This window comes from Molossus molossus, unplaced genomic scaffold (assembly GCF_014108415.1).
Source record: "Molossus molossus isolate mMolMol1 unplaced genomic scaffold, mMolMol1.p scaffold_m16_p_1, whole genome shotgun sequence".
Lineage (NCBI taxonomy): Eukaryota > Metazoa > Chordata > Mammalia > Chiroptera > Molossidae > Molossus > Molossus molossus.
In genome coordinates this window covers 89,404,453-89,425,608 of record NW_023425344.1, presented here as the reverse complement: position 1 = coordinate 89,425,608, position 21,156 = coordinate 89,404,453, and the positions used below count along the sequence as shown (strand labels likewise).

The 21,156-nt window shown below is 41.5% G+C and overlaps 1 protein-coding gene and 1 pseudogene across 3 annotated transcripts in view; one reads left to right on the top strand and one right to left on the bottom strand.

The window, feature by feature from the left end:
• Positions 1-17,264, bottom strand: part of ZMYND11 (zinc finger MYND-type containing 11) — a 155,963-nt gene extending 138,699 nt beyond the window's left edge. Inside the window, exon 1 of one of the 3 annotated variants that reach the window (XM_036280827.1) lies at positions 17,180-17,264. The gene's annotated coding sequence lies outside the window, so the exon portion shown is untranslated. Of the gene's footprint in view, positions 1-16,463; positions 16,489-16,936; positions 17,017-17,179 lie in introns of those variants that run through there. The other 2 variants (XM_036280862.1, XM_036280876.1) reach the window with 2 other exon arrangements.
• LOC118631730 lies at positions 6,305-7,022 on the top strand (annotated as a pseudogene).
• Positions 17,265-21,156: the final 3,892 nt, after the last annotated feature.

Below are 21,156 nucleotides of genomic sequence, written 5' to 3'. Positions count from 1 at the left end.
AGTGTCAACCCTCACACACAAGAGTCACAGGTTTGATTCTGGTCAAGGGCACATGCCTCAGTTGTAGTTCGGCTCTGGTTGAGGTCCTGCGGGAAGCAACCAATCATCTCACATCAATATTTCTTCCCCCCGCCAACACACACACACACTCTGAGGATAAATGGAAAAATATCCGCCCTGGCCGGTTTGGCTCAGCGGTTAGAGCGTCGGCCTGCGGTCCTGAGAGACCCGGGTTCAGTTCCCGCTAAGGGCACGTACCTCGGTTGCAGTTTGTCCCTAGCCCTGGTCGGTTGGGCGGGTGGCAGCCACTCGATGTGTTCCTTTCACATCGATGTTTCTCTCTCTCTCTCTCTCTGTTCCTCTCTCTCCCTCCCACTCTACCTGAACAAAAAATCGAAAAATGTCCTCGGGTGAGGATAAAAAAAAAAAAAGAAAAATATCCTTGGGTGAGGATTAAAAAAAAAAAAATTAAAAGATAATAAAGCAAATCTTATTTTATTTACTATATATATTTTACTATAATGAAAAAGCAACAGAAGAAATAACATAACCATGTTCTAAATCACAAAGATGCCAAGTCCATGCATGGGGTGAGAACGCCACACAGCACAAAGGCTCCTGGTATGTGCTCTGCACCAATGTGAACAGCATGCATTTAGGTTGACATTCCACATCTAAGCAGGATTTGGTCATTTTAGGTATGTTTTTTTATTAATTTTAGAGAGATAAGAAAGGAGAAGGAGAGAAAGAAACTTCAACTAGCTGCCTCTTATTTGCCCCATGCCTCTTATAAGCCTGTATAACCTGGGCATATGCCCTGACTGAGAATGAAACCAGCAACCTCTCAGTACATGGGACAATAATCAACCAACTGAGCCACACTGGTCAGGGCAGGATTCGGTTACTTATTCTCCATACTACAATATTGAATTTATATAAAATACATCTCAAAGTTTATAATATCTTTGAAAAAGTGTATTTTATTATATTTGAAAGAAAATCCAAAATCTTACAATTATCTTACATATTTTAAAGTGTATGGCAACAGTGGACACATGCAATAGTAGACACACAATAGCTGCCAGTAAATCTGGTATTCTTTACAGCTAAGTTGCCAAATACCTGTTATTTTAATAAAATGTCTGTTTCTAAAGTACTCTGAGTTTTAATTAAGTTAACCTATTTCCCATAATCTGCAAAAAGGTGTCAAAAAAGTTTAGTTTCATTTAATATTTCTAATTGATTTGTAACGACTGTCTAGGACACTGTGTTAAGGATTTTGAGGTCAAGGAGTAAGCTTACATGTTATTGGGAAGAAAAGGGAAAAGAGTCTACAGAAAACTAAAAAAAGTATGTAACTATAAATTGTGGTTACAAATAATCCCATCTCATCGGCATTTAAAATGACCAGCCTAAAACATGGCTCAACTCTGAAAGCTGCCAGAATAGCACTGAGAGCGCTCCCATTCATCATGCTTCCTTGACTAATCTTGGTGCAGCTGGCAAACAACTTCCTTCACTTATGACTACATTTCTCAACTTTCTCCCTGTTTTTGAAGGTGGGGTAGGCAGGGTACTTAGAGGTCACTCTAGTCTGAGGAGCAGGGTTAACATAAAAAGGGAGGGAAAAAACAGTGGAAACAACTCACTTTATTAGATTCTGCTTCAGCCTTTCTCCTCTCTCATAGAATAACTGCCCTCCTCCTAAGTAATATACTATATATTTAAAGCATAACACTTGACAAAGTATAAAATTTATCCCCAAATATACCAAAACACACCTAAATTTCATATAGAAATATTAACAGTGGTAAACTAACTATATATTTAGCTATACTTTACTATTGTGTTGTCCTTATTGAAGTCTATACTTATAGTTAAAAAATAGTAACCTAACAAGCTAATACAAATGCTATTTGAGCACATGCAACACTGGTTTTAACCATAATTGACAGTCAAGGGTATTTTATAGCTCCCTACCATCAACTCTTTCATTATTCTATGTTCGAATACCCAGGGCACTGAATCAGTCAGCATTTATTTACATTAAACAACAATTCTGGTTATGAGTACAGATGCTATGGGAGTATAGAATCGTACAGAGAAGGTTGTGTTCCTTTACCTCAACTTGTAGGATCATTCCAGTTTCCCTGAAGAATTGACATTTAACCTGAGGCCTCTAGAATATTTGGGTTTAGTCAGCAAAGCAGAAGCAAAGAAACACTAGATAAAAGTAGCAAAGGACACAGGGGCCATGTTATATGGAGTTTCATACACCATTATAAATTACTTGAGACTTTAACCTAATGGCAATGGGAAATTACTAAAGAATTCAGCAGGTCAAAGGGATTAGACTCCCAACAGCTATTTAGCTTAGAAGTTTAGTTTGTACCAACCATGGTAATTCCATCTTTCTTATCACCTGATATCAGGTTTAACAACTGCTATATGACTCAATGAGGGAAGAGTGTGCTAGAGCTACTTTTAAGACAGATGTCCTAGCTCCTATAAAATGTTCTCTTCTTTTTTGACTACCATTAGGGCTAGATCTGATGCCCCAAACTGATGCAGCCATCTTGCAACTATGAGGGGAACTAGCCTCAGAATAAGGCTGAGGGTGAGGGTGATGGACTGGGCAAAGGAAAGTCTGTCCTTTGGCAGGCTAGAGGTCAGCAGCAGCAGCTCCAATATATGATGATGGTGGAAGCTGGGCTGAGAAAAGAGAAATAAAAGAAAAGACAGCCCTGGCCGGTTTGGCTCAGCGGTTAGAGCATCGGCCTGCGGTCCAGAGAGACCTGGGTTCGGTTCCCGCTAAAGGCATGTACCTCAGTTGCAGTTTGTCCCCGGCCCTAGTTGAGTCGTGCGGTGGCAACCACTCAATGTGTCCCTTTCACGTTTCTCTCTTCCTCTCTCTCCCTCCCACTCTATCTGAACAAAAAATGAAAAAATGTCCTCGGGTGAGGATAAAAAAAGAAGAGCAAGAGTAATTGAGATGTCCATGATTTCCCCCAATAAACCATAGATTTAGGAAGGAAGGAAGGAAGGAAGGAAGGAAGGGAGGGAGGGAGGGAGGGAGGGAGGGAGGGGCTTTTGGTGAGGGTTCAGAAGGACCAAGTTTATAAAGGGGAGAAAAGAAAACAAGAGCAGCAGGTGTAGCATTCAGAAAACATTTTTGTTACGTTTATTTTATAATGGTAGGAGATGTCTGAGTATATTTGAATGGAAATGAAAGGGAGCCAGTAGAGAAGAGAATTAAAATAAAACAAGTGAGAATTTTCTGGAGCAAATGATCTATGGACACATGAAGAGAATGACAAAAAGAGATGGTGAGTGCAGGTTTGCAGACCTGGAGTACAGTTAGTTACTTCCCAGGTGATGCAGTCTCTTCTCTGAAAAAAAGAGGCCAAAGTGGGCTACAAGAATGGGGGTGGGGAATGTTGAAGAAAATAAAGTTCAGTAAGTCATTGTGGAAGGTGGAAGATGAGCTGATCAGAGAAATAAAGTATGATTGATAGTTCAGTAGGGCATCTATGTCAGTTTCCAAGAACCTACACAGAGTGTCACCAATCAGCTCTCCAGTTTCCCTCCAGTGTACACCAAGGAGAGTGAGGGGTAAATTAATCCAGAATTTGGGTTTTGCCTATACCATGTTTGCACTGAAAACATAAAGGGGCCCTTTTTTGTCTACCTATATGTACTTATGACCTACTGTACGTACTGTCTTTTAAAAGTTTTTGGGTCAAGGAACTGAGAAGATAATTATAGGGGTAAAATTTAAATAATAATAAAAGGCAACAAAATAAGAACTAGTTGAGGCAAACTTTAAATGCTATAGAAGTTAAATTGAGGGGACATCACTATGAACCAGTAATAAGATGAAAGATAAAAAGTGATAGAAATCTCAAATGTCAACAAATTTTAAACTTAATTATAAGCTCATTTTAGTACTGGGGGTGGATCGAGGGGGGGGGAAGATATGTGAGAAAAAAGTTATAAAATAGTATTTATACAACCAGTACTATATATGTATTTAAAACACACACACACACACACACACACACTTATTAAAAGAACAAACAGAATGACTGGCTGAAGTAAAAGTTTTACTTAGGTTTAGGGAAACAAGAGATAAGACTAGAAAGTTAAACTAAAACCATTCAAAAATATCATGAAAGAGCCCTGGCCAGTGAGGCTCAGTTGGTTGGACGTTGTCCTGTGCACTGAAAGGTTGCTAGTCTGATTCCCCGTCAGGGCACACGCCCAGGTTGTAGACTAGATCCCCAGTAGGGGGCATGCAGGAGACACCCATGGATGTCCCGCTCTCACACAGATGTTTCTCTTTCTCTCTCCAAAAATCAATTTTAAAAAATCGTGGTTGACAGGATTATAATCCATGGAGGGGGGAAAACTTAATGAGGAGAGGTTTACAATTACCTCATCTTACTGCCTAGTAGCAAATTCCAGGCCACAGTGAAGGAAAAAACCTGAATGAAACCTGTGGTCTCCTCAAATGAGGAGAGGAGCAGAGACTAGTGGTCAGTTTTCAGTTTAGCATTTCAATTGGTAGAATCCAAACTTTTAGGCCATTTACCTTCTATCAATCAGACTTAAGATCCTCTTCCCTTCCTATTATTTATAATATTTAGGATTATCCTATGAAATGGCACCTCTACTAAAGAACAAATACTAACTCATAATAGCAAACTCATTTCCCATTTCCACTCTATTCCTCAGTTATATTTTATAAAAATATTGTTTAAATGCAACCCCAACAGCAGCAATTAATATAATTCTTGAATGTATCTGTTAATCTAAAACTGAAAAAATTATGTGTATTTAAGAAAATCTAACAACACACAGTTTAAAAACAGATAAAACTTTATTTTATCACCTGAGTATAACTAGAAAAAAACAATGAAAGGACACCAGTGGGAAATCAGCTGTGGATGCCCTGTGCCGTATGCTCAGAAGAGCAAATGAAACATGGCTCAGACCTTGTTGGAGACTCCAACAATCAGCACCAGGCTGTGAGGCCTCCCTGGGCCACTCCCTTCTCCTTTCAATCCCATCTGCCATGTACCCTGGCTTCTGAAGAACTGTTTGGACACTGCATCAGAGGACAGAAGAGAAACCCGTGAACATTATCAGACACTCCACAGGTACCCAGGGCCACTGTGATGCATCAGCATGCTCGAGTCAGAAATACAGTAACTAAGGTGAAGTGCAGACACTGAGATGCCCATGTCTCTAAGGAACAACCTGTAAATGGAAATTTTACTCCCAATCTGGAGGAATACCAAGGATCACCTGAAATCTAGACAAAGGCTAGGGGCTAGCCAGATCGCTAAGAGTCCAAAGAACCTTCTTGCGTGGTCTGTCCCACCTGCAGACACAACACACCACAGTTGGCATAACTGTCTAGGGAAAGACGTCCAAGTTCTTCTGATACCTGTCAGGGTCGCAAGCTTACTCCAGCACCAGCAGGAACACTAGACTGCTGCTCAAATTACGGAAAAGCCCAGAGACTCTGAAACTGAGTGGCAGTTTATCTCCTGAATATCATTCACCTCAGACATGATGCAGGATATCGGGAAGCACCAAGCAATCCTACCTTTGATATCCACCTTCCATGACCAACAGTAGAGCTACAGTACAGGAGCATTTTAGAGGAACCAGAAAAGACTTGAGGTTTCCTTCTAGGAAGCATTTATTTTCCAGGCTGTCAATCCTCTTTAAGAAATTTCATAAATATTATTCTTGAAAGACAATTTCTGAGACACAGAGCTGAAGGTCACAGGGTACATCATTTTCTATAAGCCATTCCAAAATGAAATATTTAAAAGAAGGCATACCTACCCCAGCCTACTTTAAAAAATAAAAATAAAAATCTGAAACTTGAAAAGTTAAAGAAAAATTGTGGAACTTTTTAAAAGAGCCCAGCTGCATCTCCAGAGATTCTGATTTATGTTTTTGTTAAGGAAAAAAAAGTAATTCAGATGCTCAGTCATGACTGAGAACCAGTTGTACTATGGTACTTCAGGCCACTCTTGGTTTCTAATGAGTCAGCTAGAATTCCAAAGAATTTATTTAAAAGAGTAAGATGCAAATACTACTGCAACTAAGGCTTACAATAATATATTTTTCATTAGCGTTTGTTTAAAATATGCAAATGAGTCCAGAGAAAGTCTAACTTTAAACAACACTGGTGGTTGTTCAGCTTATAATTCACTTGAAAATCAGAGAAGCCTGCCCACCCTCTCACTGGGTTACTGGTATGCTTGCCCAAGGGCAAGCAGCCGGGGCCATGTTACAATGCAAGCTGACAACCCTTGACTACCACAACCCTGCCAGCTTCAACTGCAAAGATAAGACAGAATTTAGAAACGTTGTTTGGCTTGAAGACCAGAAAATCAGACACTACAAGACTGAGGACAGAGGTAATTTAGAAAACATTCACAGCAGTGACTGGCCCAAGTTCCTTGAAAAGTATCTCACAGATGTTAACTGTCCTTTCAAGATTCAAATCAATAAGAAGCAATTGACTGACTTCTTGGTTTAGCTGTTAAGACTTGAATATGAAGATAATGCTGAAAAATACAAGGACTCAGTATCTCATAATACAAAAAATGCTGACAATGTAGCTAAAAATGCAGAGCTACTGATCAACTTGGATGTTAATAATCCTGATTTTAAGGCTGGTCTAATGGCTTTGGTTAACCTTCTTCAGATTCAGCAGCATGATGATTACCTAGTAATGCTTAAGGCAATTCACATTTTGATCCAGGAGTGCCTGCCAGGATGCAGTTGTTAAAGCAAATCAAGCAAAAGAGGTATTGTCTGTTGCTTTAGGAAAGCATATTCTTGGTTTTGACAAAGGAGATATAGTTCTTAATGAAGCTGCTCAAATTCTGTGATTGCTGCATATAAAAAGAGCTCAGAGGGCTACAAAAATTAATGAAGCCACAGTAGCTGTTCAGGCAATCACTGCTGACCCAAAGACAGACCACAGACTGACAAGTTGAAAGATGAACATTTTAGGATTTCAGCCTCTCTCCTTACTTAGTACAGTTGAGAACCATGCATGCCCTGGTATGTGTTTTGAAATCAAACATCATTATTTTCAAGGGAAGAATCCCAGAAAATTGACTATGTTTTAGAGATTTACTATCATTTTTTTAAAGTTTGGGAAAATGAGGAAAAAGAAAATTACCGAGACTAAACTAGTAATCCTAAGAAAATAAAATTTAACATTCAAATGACTCAAGTAAAATTTTCTTGACTGAAACAATCCAACATGAATATTGATGCAATAGGCTTAACATTATGTATGTAGAATATCTATGTTCAAAATAGTAAAATAACTAGGTACAGGATTTCAAAATAAAACATACCAGGTATTTTGATGTAATACTGAATGTGATTATTATATACATAAAAAAATGTTAGACTGAATGAGGAAAATAAATCACCTTAAACTTTATGTCCTCTATGATTTAAAAAGACAAAATCTCTAATAATTAAAATGCCCCCCAAAATCATCTCACTTGTTTTTACCAAAAAACTGGTCGTTTTTTTGTTTTATTTTTCTTTATTGATTTGAGAGGAGAGAGAGAAAGATAGAAACATCAATGAAAGAAAACATCGACTGGCCACCTCCTGCATGCTCCCCACTGGGGATTTGGTCCACAACCTGGGCATGTGCCCTGACCAGGAATCGAACCGGCGACCTCTTGGTGCATGGGTCAACACTTAACCACTGAGCCACACCGGCCGGGCAAGAAATGGTCATTTTATATTAGAACTGGTGTATTTTATATTAAAGAACTGGTACATTTTATATTAATTCAAGAAAGGCTCTATGTAAAAAAATTGAAATTAGAGATTTGATCTCCTAAACAGCATTCCTCAAATGTAGGTTTGAGAGAGAAAGAAAAAAAAAAAAAACATCAACAGGCAGATAAATCAGTCTATAAAAAACAAAGTTCATAATGGCTTTTAAGTTGAGGGTTTCCCCATGCAGAGCATTCCCCCTGCTTAGCCTTCATTAAAGGAATCTTTCTTTTTTTTTTCTTTGATTTTAAGAGAGAGAAACATCAATGAGAGAAAACATCCACTGGCCGCCTCCTGCATGCCACTCACTGGGGATCGGGCCCACAACCTGGGCATGTGCCCTGACTGAGAATCAAACTGGCAACCTCTTGGTGTGTGGGTCAACGCTCAACCACTAAGCCACATCAACCGGAGAAAAGAATCTTTCTTTTAAAAAAATCTTTCCCTTGCCCAGCCAATGTGGCTCAGTGGATTGAGCTTCACATGGACTGAGAGGTCCTGGTTTGATTCCCGGTCAGGGCACATGCCTGGGTTGTAGGCCCAATCACCAATAGGGGGCGAGGCAGCTGATGGGTGTTTCTCTCTCACATCCATGCTTCTCTCTCTAAAAAAGAAAAATCAATAAAAACATATTTTAAAAAAATCTTTCCATAGCTATTTAATGAGAAAGTCACATTTACTATATAACATACTCACTGATGAGTTATCAGGATGACATGAATCTGTGAATGCTACAACTCAGTACATCTATTTCTCTGTTCACCATATGCTTCCCATATTTTAGATGATGGTAAACACCTACAGAACTCTGAAGCTTTCACACTCAGAGCAACTTTCAAGAAATCAGTTATTTCAATCCAAACTTAACTTTACACAGCAGAGGGAATGTTAAAGGATTCCTCAAAACAATGACTCCACTTCTCACACAGCAAGAACACTTTAGTATTGAAGTTAATTCTAAATTATTTTCAAACATTTCTCTCCTATACATAAGTATTAAAATAAAGTTGTAGGTTCCTCGTCTCCCACCCTGTGCCAAGTATCTTCATAATACAAGCTGCCAAAAGTCACAACAAGAAAGTAAGCCAATTATAGATGCTTGTTCTTAGATTACCAGTGAAACTGGAATTAACCAGATCTTTATGTATGGAATATTCTGATTACCAGGAGGTTTCTAGTATCCTTTTCTTTCCACCTCCTACTTTTGTATAAAGAGTGAGCTTAGTTTTATTATTTTATTATTCCCCACTTTAGAGATTTTAGGTTTGGTAGTCATACACTTGAATTCAAATACCACTTGATCATGTATTCTGTGTGACCTCAGGCACTGGTAACTTCACCCTCCTGAGTCTGTTCTATTATAAATTATAGAACACTTGTGATTATAATATTGGAATTTATTATCTAATCATACTGTAATGCTACTTCCCTCATACTGTTGTGAGGAAGAAATGGAGTATGTAAGTTGCCTAGGAGAGCAGGTGCTCAATACATGACAATTAAAAAAAAGTGGTGTTGCCACGACGTTTATGAAGAAACACAGCTTTCTGAAAACTGCACACATAGATTTTTAAAGGGACCTAATGCGCCTACACAGTCAAATTAAAATGTATTTATGCCATTTTAAAAAACAGCATTTTGATCCCAATTGTGAGATCTCCTGATCTCAATACAAATCCATTAAAAAAATTTGTATAGCCCTGGCCGGTTTGGCTCAGCAGTTAGAGTGTCAGCCTGCAGTCCAGAGAGACCAGGGTTTGGTTCCCGCTAACGGCACATACCTCGGTTGCAGTTTGTCCCCGGCCCTGGTTGGGTAGAGCGAGAGGCAGCCACTCGATGTGTCCCTTTCACATCGACATTTTTCTCTCTCTCTCTTCCTCTCCCTCCCTCCTTCTCTATCTGAACGAAAGATGGAGGAATTTGTATATATCTTTCTTTAGTATTTACATTACAAATGTTTGAACTAGGAAAAAAATATCCCTTCTTCAAATTCTATTTTAAATTTACTTAGCATACAAGTAGATAAAACCAGAAAAAATACATCAAAAATTTTAAGTGGGTCCACCTTTCACTGAAATGCTTAGAAAACATCTGGAGAGCCGGGTTGGTGTGGCTGAGTGAATTGAGCATCATCCCATGTACCAAGAGGTTCAACCCCCTGTCAGGGTACATGCTGGCTGGAACCCCACTAGGGGGCATGCAGGAGGCAGCCAATGTTTTTCTTTCTCCCTCTCCCTCTCCCTCTCCCTCTCCCTCTCCCTCTCCCTCCAAAAAGAAAAAAGAAAACATCAATAAGTATACATTAAAAAATATTTTTTTTAAAAAGAGAAAACATTTGGAGAACATAAAAATTAACTAATCATAACAAAGTTGTTTTTCAAAATCCTCAGGTAGTTAATATATTGAAATCACAAAGTTAGAAATCATCACTGTTAAGACTTCAAAAGTAATCTTCACTAAAATATAATGTACCTTGCCCGGCCGGTGTGGCTTAGTGGCTGAGTGTCAACCCATGCATCAAGAGGTAGCCGGTTCGATTCCCGGTCAGGGCACATACCCAGGTTGTGGGCCAAATCCCCAGTGGGGGGCATGCAAGGAGGTAGCCAGTAGATGTTCTCTCTCATTGATGTTTCTATCTCTCTCTCCCTTCCTCTCTAAAATCAATAAAGAAAAAAAAAATGTTTAAATACAATGTACCTTAACTCACACACATTGCTCCACAGAACATATACGTTCTTCTGTCACATTTCACTGCACTTGCTTCAATAATTATGCTACTTAGCAAGGATCTAGTACATAGTAAAGTTTCAATAAATAACAATGTTTAATGAATGAACAGGATATTAAAATATGTTCTACCCATTGTAAAAATAACCATAATTAGCCCTGGCTCAGTGGTTAAAGCGTCGACCCTCAGACCAGAATCTCGGGTTCAATTCCAGGCCCCAGTCAGTGTCATGCAGGGCAGTCAGTCAATGTCTCTCTCTCACAAAGATGTTTCTCTCCTCTCTCTTTCTCTCTCCCTCTCTTCTTCCCTTCCTTCCACTCTATCTAAAAATCATCAATGGAGCCCTGGCCGGTTTGGCTCAGCGGTCAGAGCGTCTGCCTGCGGTCCGGAGAGACCCGGGTTTGGTTCCCGCTAAGGGCATGCACCTCGGTTGCAGTTTGTCCCCGGCCCTGGTTGGTCCTGCGGGTGGCAGCCACTCGATGTGTCCCTTTCACATCAATGTTTCCCTCTCTCTCTCTCTTCCGCTCTCTCCCTCCCACTCTATCTGTGCAAAAAATGGAAAAATGTCCTTGGGTGAGGATTTAAAAAAATAAATAAAAATCATCAATGGAAAAATATCCTCAAAAAACAAAAACAATTTTAATGTGATCTTAGGAAATAGATTAAGTATAGGGTAACTTGAACTATAAAAGTATTTATAGAAAACAAAACTATATCTACTATGCTTAAATAGTACTCAGTTTACATAAAAATAAATAAAACACTGTAAAGTTTTCAGGAACAGATATTTTCCAACTAATATATACCAGCACAAAATGGGATCTTCTAAATATATTTCTCTCATCACTGAATAGGTAAGAGTCTATATGATCCCCTAAAAATGCTCATATAACAGTATTCCATTACCTCTGTCATTTCTTTAATTTTACATTAAGTTAGGCAAATATTTAGCCTTTTATTTATTTAACAGAAAACATACCCAAAACATAGAATAAAAGACTAATTTAATGCCTAGTTACTAGTTCCATGTAAGTCATATTATTTATAAAATTGAGTTAAATATCTAACAATTTGATAAATTTCCCTATCAAACACGTAAAGGACTATACAGATAGTTTTTAAATTTACAAATGATATTTTATTTTACAGACTATTTACTTGCACTTGCAAGTAATTTTGATATTAAATATTGTACAGCATTTTCATAATAATTTTCTAAGGGGAAAATCATTAATAGTCACACACACATGCAAAAAGATCTTCCCTTGCCCTGGCCGGTTTGGCTCAGCGGTTGGAGCGTCAGCCTGCGGTACAGAGAGACCTGGGTTCGGTTCCCGCTAAGGGCACGTACCTCGGTTGCAGTTTGTCCCCGGCCCTGGTTGGTCATGCGGGTGGCAGCCACTCGATGTGTCCCTTCACATCGATGTTTCTCTCTCTCTCTCTCTCTCTTCCTCTCTTTCCCTCCCGCTCTATCTGAACAAAAAATGGAAAAATGTCCTCGGGTGAGGATTAAAAAAAAAAAAAAAAAAAAGATCTTCCCTTAAGGCAGTACATAATGTTTAAAATAGAGTTAAGACTTGATTATTCAAAGACTATACTACTGGATCTTTAGATTTTTATTATCTCCCTCCCATTATCTTCATTTTACCTCTTATTATGGGGATTTTGTTATATGAATCACATTCTCTCACAAAACTCCTTGTTCATTCACTTTTCATTGGAGTGTGTGTTCGATAAGATGGGGGTGTGTTATGATGTGGGAACTTCCATGATTAAAAGACTGCTATGTTATGATCATGTGCAGTATTTCTAAAAGTGGGACAGTGTATGTAAAGAAACTTGCACAATGGCTGAGACATGGTAAACATACAATATGTGATACATATTATTACCATGATACTTATTTTGTGTAATAAACTTGTGGACACCAAAACATTTCTAAAATCAAAACCAAAGGAGGCCCTGGCCGGTTTGGCTCAGCGGTTAGAGCGTTGGCCTGTGGTCGGGAGAGACCCAGGTTCAGTTCCCGCTAAGGGCATGTACCTCGGTTGCAGTTTGTCCTCGGCACTGGTTGGGTTGTGCGGGTAGCAGCCACTCGATGTGTCCCTTTCACATCGATGTTTCTCTTTCTCACTTTCTCTCTCTCTCTCTCTCTCTCTCTCTCCATCTGAACAAAAAAAAAATAGAAAAATGTCCTCGGGTGAGGATTAAAAAAAAAAACAAAGGAGGACATACCACTGATGTGAAGAATATTCAGATCACTAATGATCTTCACAGAATCACTGCACCAAAGCAGATTTAAGCTGTTCTGAAAATTTGACAATGCCAGTGCAAGGAAGTACAAAGTTAGCATGCAAGAGATACAGGTAGAAATTAAACTCACATCAGTTATTTTTTACTTCTTGTCAAAATTCCTAGTAAAAATGTTGGTGAAGGATTAGTTCCACAATGATCAAATGAAGAAGTGCCAAGCAGTGTTTCTTTATTTAGAAAGTCCATCTGCTTCAACCAAACATAAAACATACAACCTGAAGCAGTTACAGAGAGGGTGACAGATGTGGGAAAAGACAAAAATATTAATTTAAAACCAATAGTTAAAATAAGAATGCTCCACTATGTACTTCAATTACCTATATTCTTCAACAAATACTAAGTAATGATAGGCAGCTGCCACGGTTTGGGAAGAGAGGAGTTAAGTGTTTACTGGATATGGAATTTCAGTTTTACAGGATTAAAGAGCTACGAAGATGAATAGTGGTGATGGTTGCATAACAGTTTTAATGTATTTAATATCACTGAACTGTACATTTGACCATGGTTAACATGGCAAATTTTATGTAATGCATATTTTATCATAATTTTTAAAAAGTTTTAAAGTAACAATAGAAAGATCCTTAGCGTTGCTTCAAGTAAACGAGGCCCAAGGAAAATAGCAAATGCTTATTTTCCAACCTTCTGAGATAACTACAAAGAAGAAGATTCAGAGGTATGCTACAACAATCAAACTCAAGTTAGTAAGACAAAGCATATGTAAGTATGCCATCCGGTAATTTCAGAGTTTCACGCACCTTTCCACACTAGTTAAATTATTAGTAACACTGAATTTGACGCAAATGAATTAAATTAGTCTAGTAGACTTTAATGAGTCAATAACCCTACAATACAATTACTATCATTTTTCAGATGAGGAAACCAAGACCAGGCACGACAAGTTTAAGTAATTTGCCCAAGATCATTTTGCTAGTAAATAACTGAAGTGAAATTCAGACCCAAGATATCTGTCCTCCACTATGCTACCTCCCTAATTTAATGACCCCCCCCTCCAAAACAAATCTAATTACCCTGTAAAAATATTCAATGTTAAGTCCATGTTAAGGTTTTTTTAAACAGTGAAGTTCATTTAACTATCGTCTAAGTCTGGCTGTCCATGTTCTCCTTACTTTTTCTTTTCCTAGATACGTCCTCTTTGCTTAAATGTTTTTCCATGTGGAATTCAACTGAAGGATGCTAATGGTAGGCAAAGAAAATGTGACGCCAGAGGTTTAGGGCTCTAAGCAGTATTAGACTGCATTTGAGACTTCCATTACAAACGTTAAAATTCTTAATTGGCTTCATTTACTGTCTCTGTTAAGGTATGTCAAAGGGTATGAATGTTTCTATTATACACTATCTGAACAACTCTTAAAGGAAAAGGGCATAGGGTTACAAAAGGGTGAGAGTTCAAATAAACACGTGTCAATTCACGGAAACATGCAAGATGACATCCATTCAAAGTACCAACATAATGACATCCTAGGAATATTTAGTATGAACAAAGGAGCTAAATTTTAACATTTAAATTTATTTTTCTTTGTAAAGCTGGAAGCACTTACATGCATTTTTTTTAACATCTTGTAATTGGTAACTGCAAAAATAAATCACCCAACTACAGAATGTAAAAGAGAGATTCTGTTTTCATATGAAAAACATCTATGACAAAAAAAGTACATGTAAAAGATAGAAATCCTCTGTTAACCACAGGTTAAGAGTGAAGACAAGTATTTCATATTTCATAATCACATCCTGTATCTTCTAATCCTTGATTCTCTAGCCTGGCCATCTTCTAAAGAGAGTCCAGCAAAATAATGACTCACCAATTAGCCAAAGACAAAGAAAATTACATGCCTGTATAAAATACATATACGTGTGAGTGTGTGGTTTTGAATCCTCACCGGAGTATATGTCTATTGATTTTTAGAGTGAGAGGAAGGGGAAGAGTTTCAGAGAAACATCGATCTGTCACCTCCTGTACACACCCGAACTGGGAATCAAACTGAAACCTAGGTAATATACCCTGACAGTGAATCCAACCTGAAACCTTTTGGTGTAGGGGATTATGCTCCAACCAAGGTAGCCACCGGCCTGGGCCAAAACTCCTATTTTATCTTCTACTTGTACAAATTAGAATTAAAACACACACACACACACACCCCCCAAAGGTGACCTTGCTAACCAGAAAACACTGAAAATTTTAAAGTACAACCCATGACTACTCCTTGATAACTTCCAACCATTAATTAGAATCAATGACCCAAAAACGTGAAAAGGTTATGTATGCATCCCATAATTACCAAGCTACAACTACTACTATTCTCAGTTTAAAAGAAAATAAGTAAAAGTTGTACTTTCTGCCTTTCAACAGACAAACAGATTGTTATTTTTAAGCAACTCTTGCTTCCATGGACACGGCTTACTGTAGGATGGCAGAACACCTGGGTGAGGCAGACCAGAGGACCCAGTACTGAAACCTCAAAAAGTCAGATGGGCCCCTCCAACCATCAAGCACCCATCCTTGAACAGGCTACCTGGGCACCTGCTTTAAACTCATAGACACACCATACATGTGTGCAGATCTGACACCATGAACACACCATATGTAACACCGGGTATAACATGCCCACACCAGATACTATTCAGACACCATACATAACACAAGGCACCATGGCACCACGCGCACATTGGGCACCTTGCCCACACCGAGTATCATGAGCACAACAGGCATAACACTGAGCACCACGGGCACATCGGGTATCACGAGCACAGCACATATAATAACACGGCGCCATGCGCAATCGGGGACACCGAGTATCATGCCCACACCCCTAAATAACACCGGGCACCATGGACACATCGGGTATCATGGGCACACATTAGGTACCACGCACATGCCCGGCACCATGCCTTCACAGCTGGCCCGAGAGAAAGGCGTGAGGGGGCAGTCCACGTGGAAGTTGGGTCTCCGGGATGTCCCAGGAGCCCCGGCACCACAGCGGCTCTCCGGACGCCCAGTGGAGGAGTGGTGGACCCCGCGGCAGTCTCAGGGGCCTGGAGGACCTTCGGAGGCGGCGGAAGCCGCGCTGCCCCGGGTTCCCAGCCCAGGGGGACGCGGACTTAAGTCTCGCCTGGATCTCTGGGGACCGCTTGCTTACCCTGGATCATGGCTCCCAAAAAACAAACTGCGACTGCAAACGCCCGCTCCCGCTCCCCTCACACTCACAGGGCCGCGTTCCGGCGGACCTCGAATCGCGGCCGCGGGCCCCAAGGCCTGGCCGCGCGCGGAGAGCGGACCTGGCGTGCGACGCTCACGCGACACCCCGGCTTCCCCGCCCGAGCAGGCCCCGCGCGGTCTCCCTGCTCCGGGCCTCCCCCCGGCCCACCGCAGGCGAGGGAGCGCTGACGGGACCCCCGCAGGCCTCGGCCCGCCGCACACAAAGCTCCGCGGGCAACTCGGGGCCGTTCGCGAGAGCGCGAGCGGCGGTCACACCCGCGCGGAGCCCCGAGCGGCTGCAGCCGGGCCCAGGCTCGGCGCCAAGGCCACGGACGCCCCCGCCCGCGCCCCCGTGCCCACCGCGGAGCCTTTTCTTACCATTATGCTCCGGTCCCAGCCGCCGTCGCGGTGCCCGCCCTCCCCCTGCGCGCCCGGCCCCGCCGCCGCGCCGCCTCCTCCCGGGTCTGGGCCGCGGGCGCGGGGGGGCCGCCGGCCTCCGCCTCCGCCCCCGCCCCCGCGGGCTCCCTGCGCCCGGCTCTCCACCGCCTCCTCTCCGGCTCCGCGGGCCCAGCCTTCCGCTCTCCCCGCCGCCTTCCTTGCAGCTCCGCGGGCCCGGCCTTCCGCTCTACGGTGTCTCCCGGGCTCCGCGGGCCGGGCCTCCCGGACGTCTCCCCGCCGCCCTCCTCCCCGGTTGCAAGAGCCGGGCCTCGCGCTCTCCCTGGCGTCTCCCGGCCGCCCTCCGGCCGCTCGGCGCTTCAGGGCGCCATGTTTACAGCCCGCGCCTCAGCAGTGCGCGAGCGCCGGCGGGCCGGCCGGGCCGGGGACGCGGAGGCCCCGCCGCCGGGACTTACGGGGTCTCCTCGCCGAGCGGCGGGCCCGGGCGGGGCGGGAAGTTGGGGTGCCGCCGCCGGGAAAGTTTCCGTTCTGCGAGGACGCGGCGCTGCTCACATGGCGGTCTGTGCGCGGGCGGCCGCTCCCGGGCCGCCTCCTCCACCTCCGCCCGCCCCCGGACTTTATTGTGCGGAGCCGGCCGCGCCGCGCGCTGGGGCTCGGGCTCCCTCCCGGCGGCCGGCGCCGTGCACGCCCACACCCACCTTCCCTCCGTCCTGTCCGCGGCGCCTCTACCCGAATTTGTTCCAGCATATTCTCACATCGCCGCACATGCACTTCACATCCCCACACGTGGAAGCTACGTACGTGCCGGCGCGCGGGCGCGGAGCGGCGCACAAAGGTCCCGGCCCGCAGTGTTCCGCGCGGCCCGCGGGCTTGGCGGCGCCCGCCCGCGGCCGGCTCGGAGGGACCTGTTCCATCGCGTGCAGCGAACTGAATTGCAGTCTTTGCCAAGCGTTCATTTTTACATGAACAAAACTGGGAAAGTGATTGTTAGTATCTTTTTCATTCTACCGTCAAAAAGAACCGAAGGGCTCTGCTAATTCCTCTTTCTGTACGTACACAAATAGGACTTCGAAAAGAACAGGACCACCCGTTGGCAATTAGGCAAAAGCACTACAAATCTGTGCAGAGAAAACTAGGTTATCGTTCTTATTTTGCCATTCTAGATCTAACCAAAGATCCCAATATGTGGTTTAAGAAAATCTCAAAGATCAGCATAGTTTTACAAATTCCACATATTTTCCCTAATGACCTTTCTCCACTAGGAGTTCGATGGAAGACCTATCAGCCAAAATTTCTAACTCTGATGCTCATTGGATATTGGGATTCTAATCTAATACATAAATCTTGTTTCATAGCTGGTCTCTAAGACTGTTAGAATTTAGAAATGGGTGATACTTGCATAGGTGTGATGTACACCAGTCAAAGAAATTCTTCAGCCACCCATAGCCCTGGTTCTGATATATACCAGAGAGTTTTGGGCTCTCTCAAGGGACATTACAAAATAATTTTAACTCATTTTAATTTTTCAGATAAATAAAATTCAGAGTTTAAAGGATTTCAGATAAAATCTAGCCAGACCTAGTTTGAGTGCTGGACCAGGAATTCTAGCAATAAACAGCTTTAAGTAAATCATCCCCTTTTTTTTAAAATCACCTATAAAATAGGGGACTGTATGTCTCCACATTATTTCACCGAGGCAGCTCAAGTAAGACAATATCATACATGTACAAAAGGAAGCTTACCTTTTGGGAATGGACTGCATAACTCCATCGCAGGAAGATACAAGGTGTGTCCCCTCCTTCCAGAACATACTTCCCCCACTCATTCTTTAGGTTTCTGTTCAATTGTCACTTTTTTCAAAAAGGACCTTTCTGAGCCCCAATCCAAATTGGCCCTCTCTATTTTTCTCCATAACACAAAATTATTTGTAATGATATGTTTGCTTTAGTGTTTAGAGACTGACGAGAGGGTTTGTTCTCAGTAGCATACCCAGTCCTCCAATAAATGTGGTTAAGTGGAAGAATGCCACAGATAAAATTGGTGGTCTCATTGCACTTGACAGAGCACTGTCTAGATATTAGTGTTTTGCTCTTAAATATCACAATACCCTTGGCTCTGTCACTCAAGTATTGTAGTCCTTCTTAATGCATATTAATTAAAACTACATGTTAATTAGATGATTTTATACTTAGGCTAATAGCTCAAGGCTGTGGAGTAAAGGATCTTGTAAATGCAGTTCTCTCATGTAATACTCTTCCTGCTCATGGGCGCCTGTGCATGGGTGTGTTCATAAAACAGAAGAGGTATATATACTTAGGGTGAACTTCTTGAGGTACATTAATACGCTTTTCTCCTTTGCATATCTGTGCATGAGGTCCCTAGTTAGCCCAAGGAATTCATGTACCTTGGAGGGCATTAGGATTGTCACTATAAGAATGTGTATTGAGCCCTGGCCAGTTTGGCTCAGCAGTTAGTGTCAGCCGCCGGGACTGGAGAGTCCCAGGTTCGGTTCCTGCTAAGGGCTCATACCTGGGTTGCAGTTTGTCAGAGGCCCAGTTGGGGTCATGTGGTTGGCAACCAGTCGAAGAGTCTCTCTCACATGGAGCTTCCTCCCTCTCCCTCCTGCTCTATCTGAAGATGAATGCAAAAACGTCCTCGGGTGAGAAAAAAAAAAAAAAAAAAAAAAGAATGTGTATTGAGGGAAAGTTAATAAATAAGTTGCTGACACTCCAAATAGGAAATTTTAATCTGCAGCAAGATAATATGAGTGCAAATATGGCTTTGTTGAGAGATAACACAATTCTCCAAATTATTTTTTTTTTCCCGTTTTTAACGTATTCAGAAACCGGTCTGGTGTAGCAGACCACTGAACTTCACCACCCAGGGAAAGGGCTGGGGATGAAATTCAGGGAGAGAGGAGCAGAAAGCTGGTAGTGAGGTGTGTAACTACCCAAGGTAAGGCACTTTTTCCAAATATTTGGAACTCAGAAATATTTGCCATTCAGAACTAGTTGATGAATTAACAAATAAGGCTCATCACAATGTGCTTTTTTGTAATATCAATAAAGTCAAATAAGAATAAGGTAAAAATCCAACATTAGAGACTGTAAATTAAAAAAATATTAAATTACATATGATTTCCATGTTTTTAATATTAGAAGGAAGAAAATGTTAACAATGCATATTTCTTTGGGTTACAGTTATCTTCTTTTAAATAATCTTTATTCATAATCAGGAAAAAAGTATAAGTAACTAGCCTACAAAATTGGTTGTTATCCATATATGGAATGGCACTTGTAGGCATACCTTACTTGAAGGAGTATATAATTATAAAATTAAGTTATATAGAAACTTATTTTCCATTGATTTCTCTATTTAGTATAGAGATTTGTGGCTGCAATCTATACATAGTTCACATCCCAAAATTTATATAAAAAGCCAATAATACAACTATTGGGCAATCAAAGCCAATAAAAATAAATGTAAACTATATGTGGGAAGTTGTCACAGAAGCAGTTCACCACAAAAAAATCTATAAATGTGTTACTTATTAATGAGAATAAACTACTCTCTGGCAAAGTGAGTTTACTTAATTATTACCTTACATTCGCTATATTGTCACAATAACAAGGTAATGAAATCTTATCTCATTGTGAAAACAGAGAGAGATCAGTGTCCTTCAGAGACAGCACCTGTGATCTCTCTGAGAAACCCAGGGCTCCTCACTACTCATTCTGGAAAAAAAGGAGAATCAAGAATCAAGAAACAAAGATCTGTCTGTGTTCAATACTGTAAAATACACAGTTTTGCAATGTAAGATAGTACCACAAGCAATTAGTTACCAGTAATTGTAGTAGACTGCTGCAAATGACTATATGTGAGTATAAATCCAAGGGTGCTCCCGTGATCACATCCTCTTCAGTCATTTGCTTTTATTTTTTATTTTTTTGTTTATTTATTTTATTTAATTTATTTATTTTTAATCCTCACCTGAGGACATTTTTCTATTTTTTGTTCAGGTAGAGTGAGGAACAGAGAGAAACATCGATGTGAAAGGAACACATCGAGTGGCTTCCACCCGCACGACCGACCAGGGCCGGGGACAAACTGCAACCGAGGTACGCGCCCCTAGCGGGAACCGAACCCGGGTCTCTCCGGACCGCAGGCCGACGCTCTAACCGCTGAGCCAAACTGGCCAGGGCTTCAGTCATTTGCTTTTAGAGGCGTCTCCTAATGTGGGAGAGCAAGAGGGAATCAAAACTCACATCCATTGGGATGTGTGGCCTACTGTGAATGTCATCTTTTACAGATGTGACAGCCCCCCCCCACACACACACACAGGATAAAAACCCCTCTTTAATAAAATAATAAAAGAGACTGAAGTGAGTGGCAGTGGAGCTGGCCACTAGAGTGCAGAGTGATAATGCCTCAGCGGTCAGTAAATGCTTTCTAGAACTGTACTTCAATTTTACAAATTTCCTTTGATTTTATTCTGTACCTTTCTGACTTCTGGTTGGATTTTCCATAGTCTTCTGTATTAGATATTGGTATTTTTAAAGACCTTTTGTTTAAAAAAAAATGTTTTTATTGATTTTATTAGAGAGAGAGAAACATCAATGAGAGAGAACCATTGATTGCCCCCTACACACCCCCCACTGGGGATCCCCAACCCAGG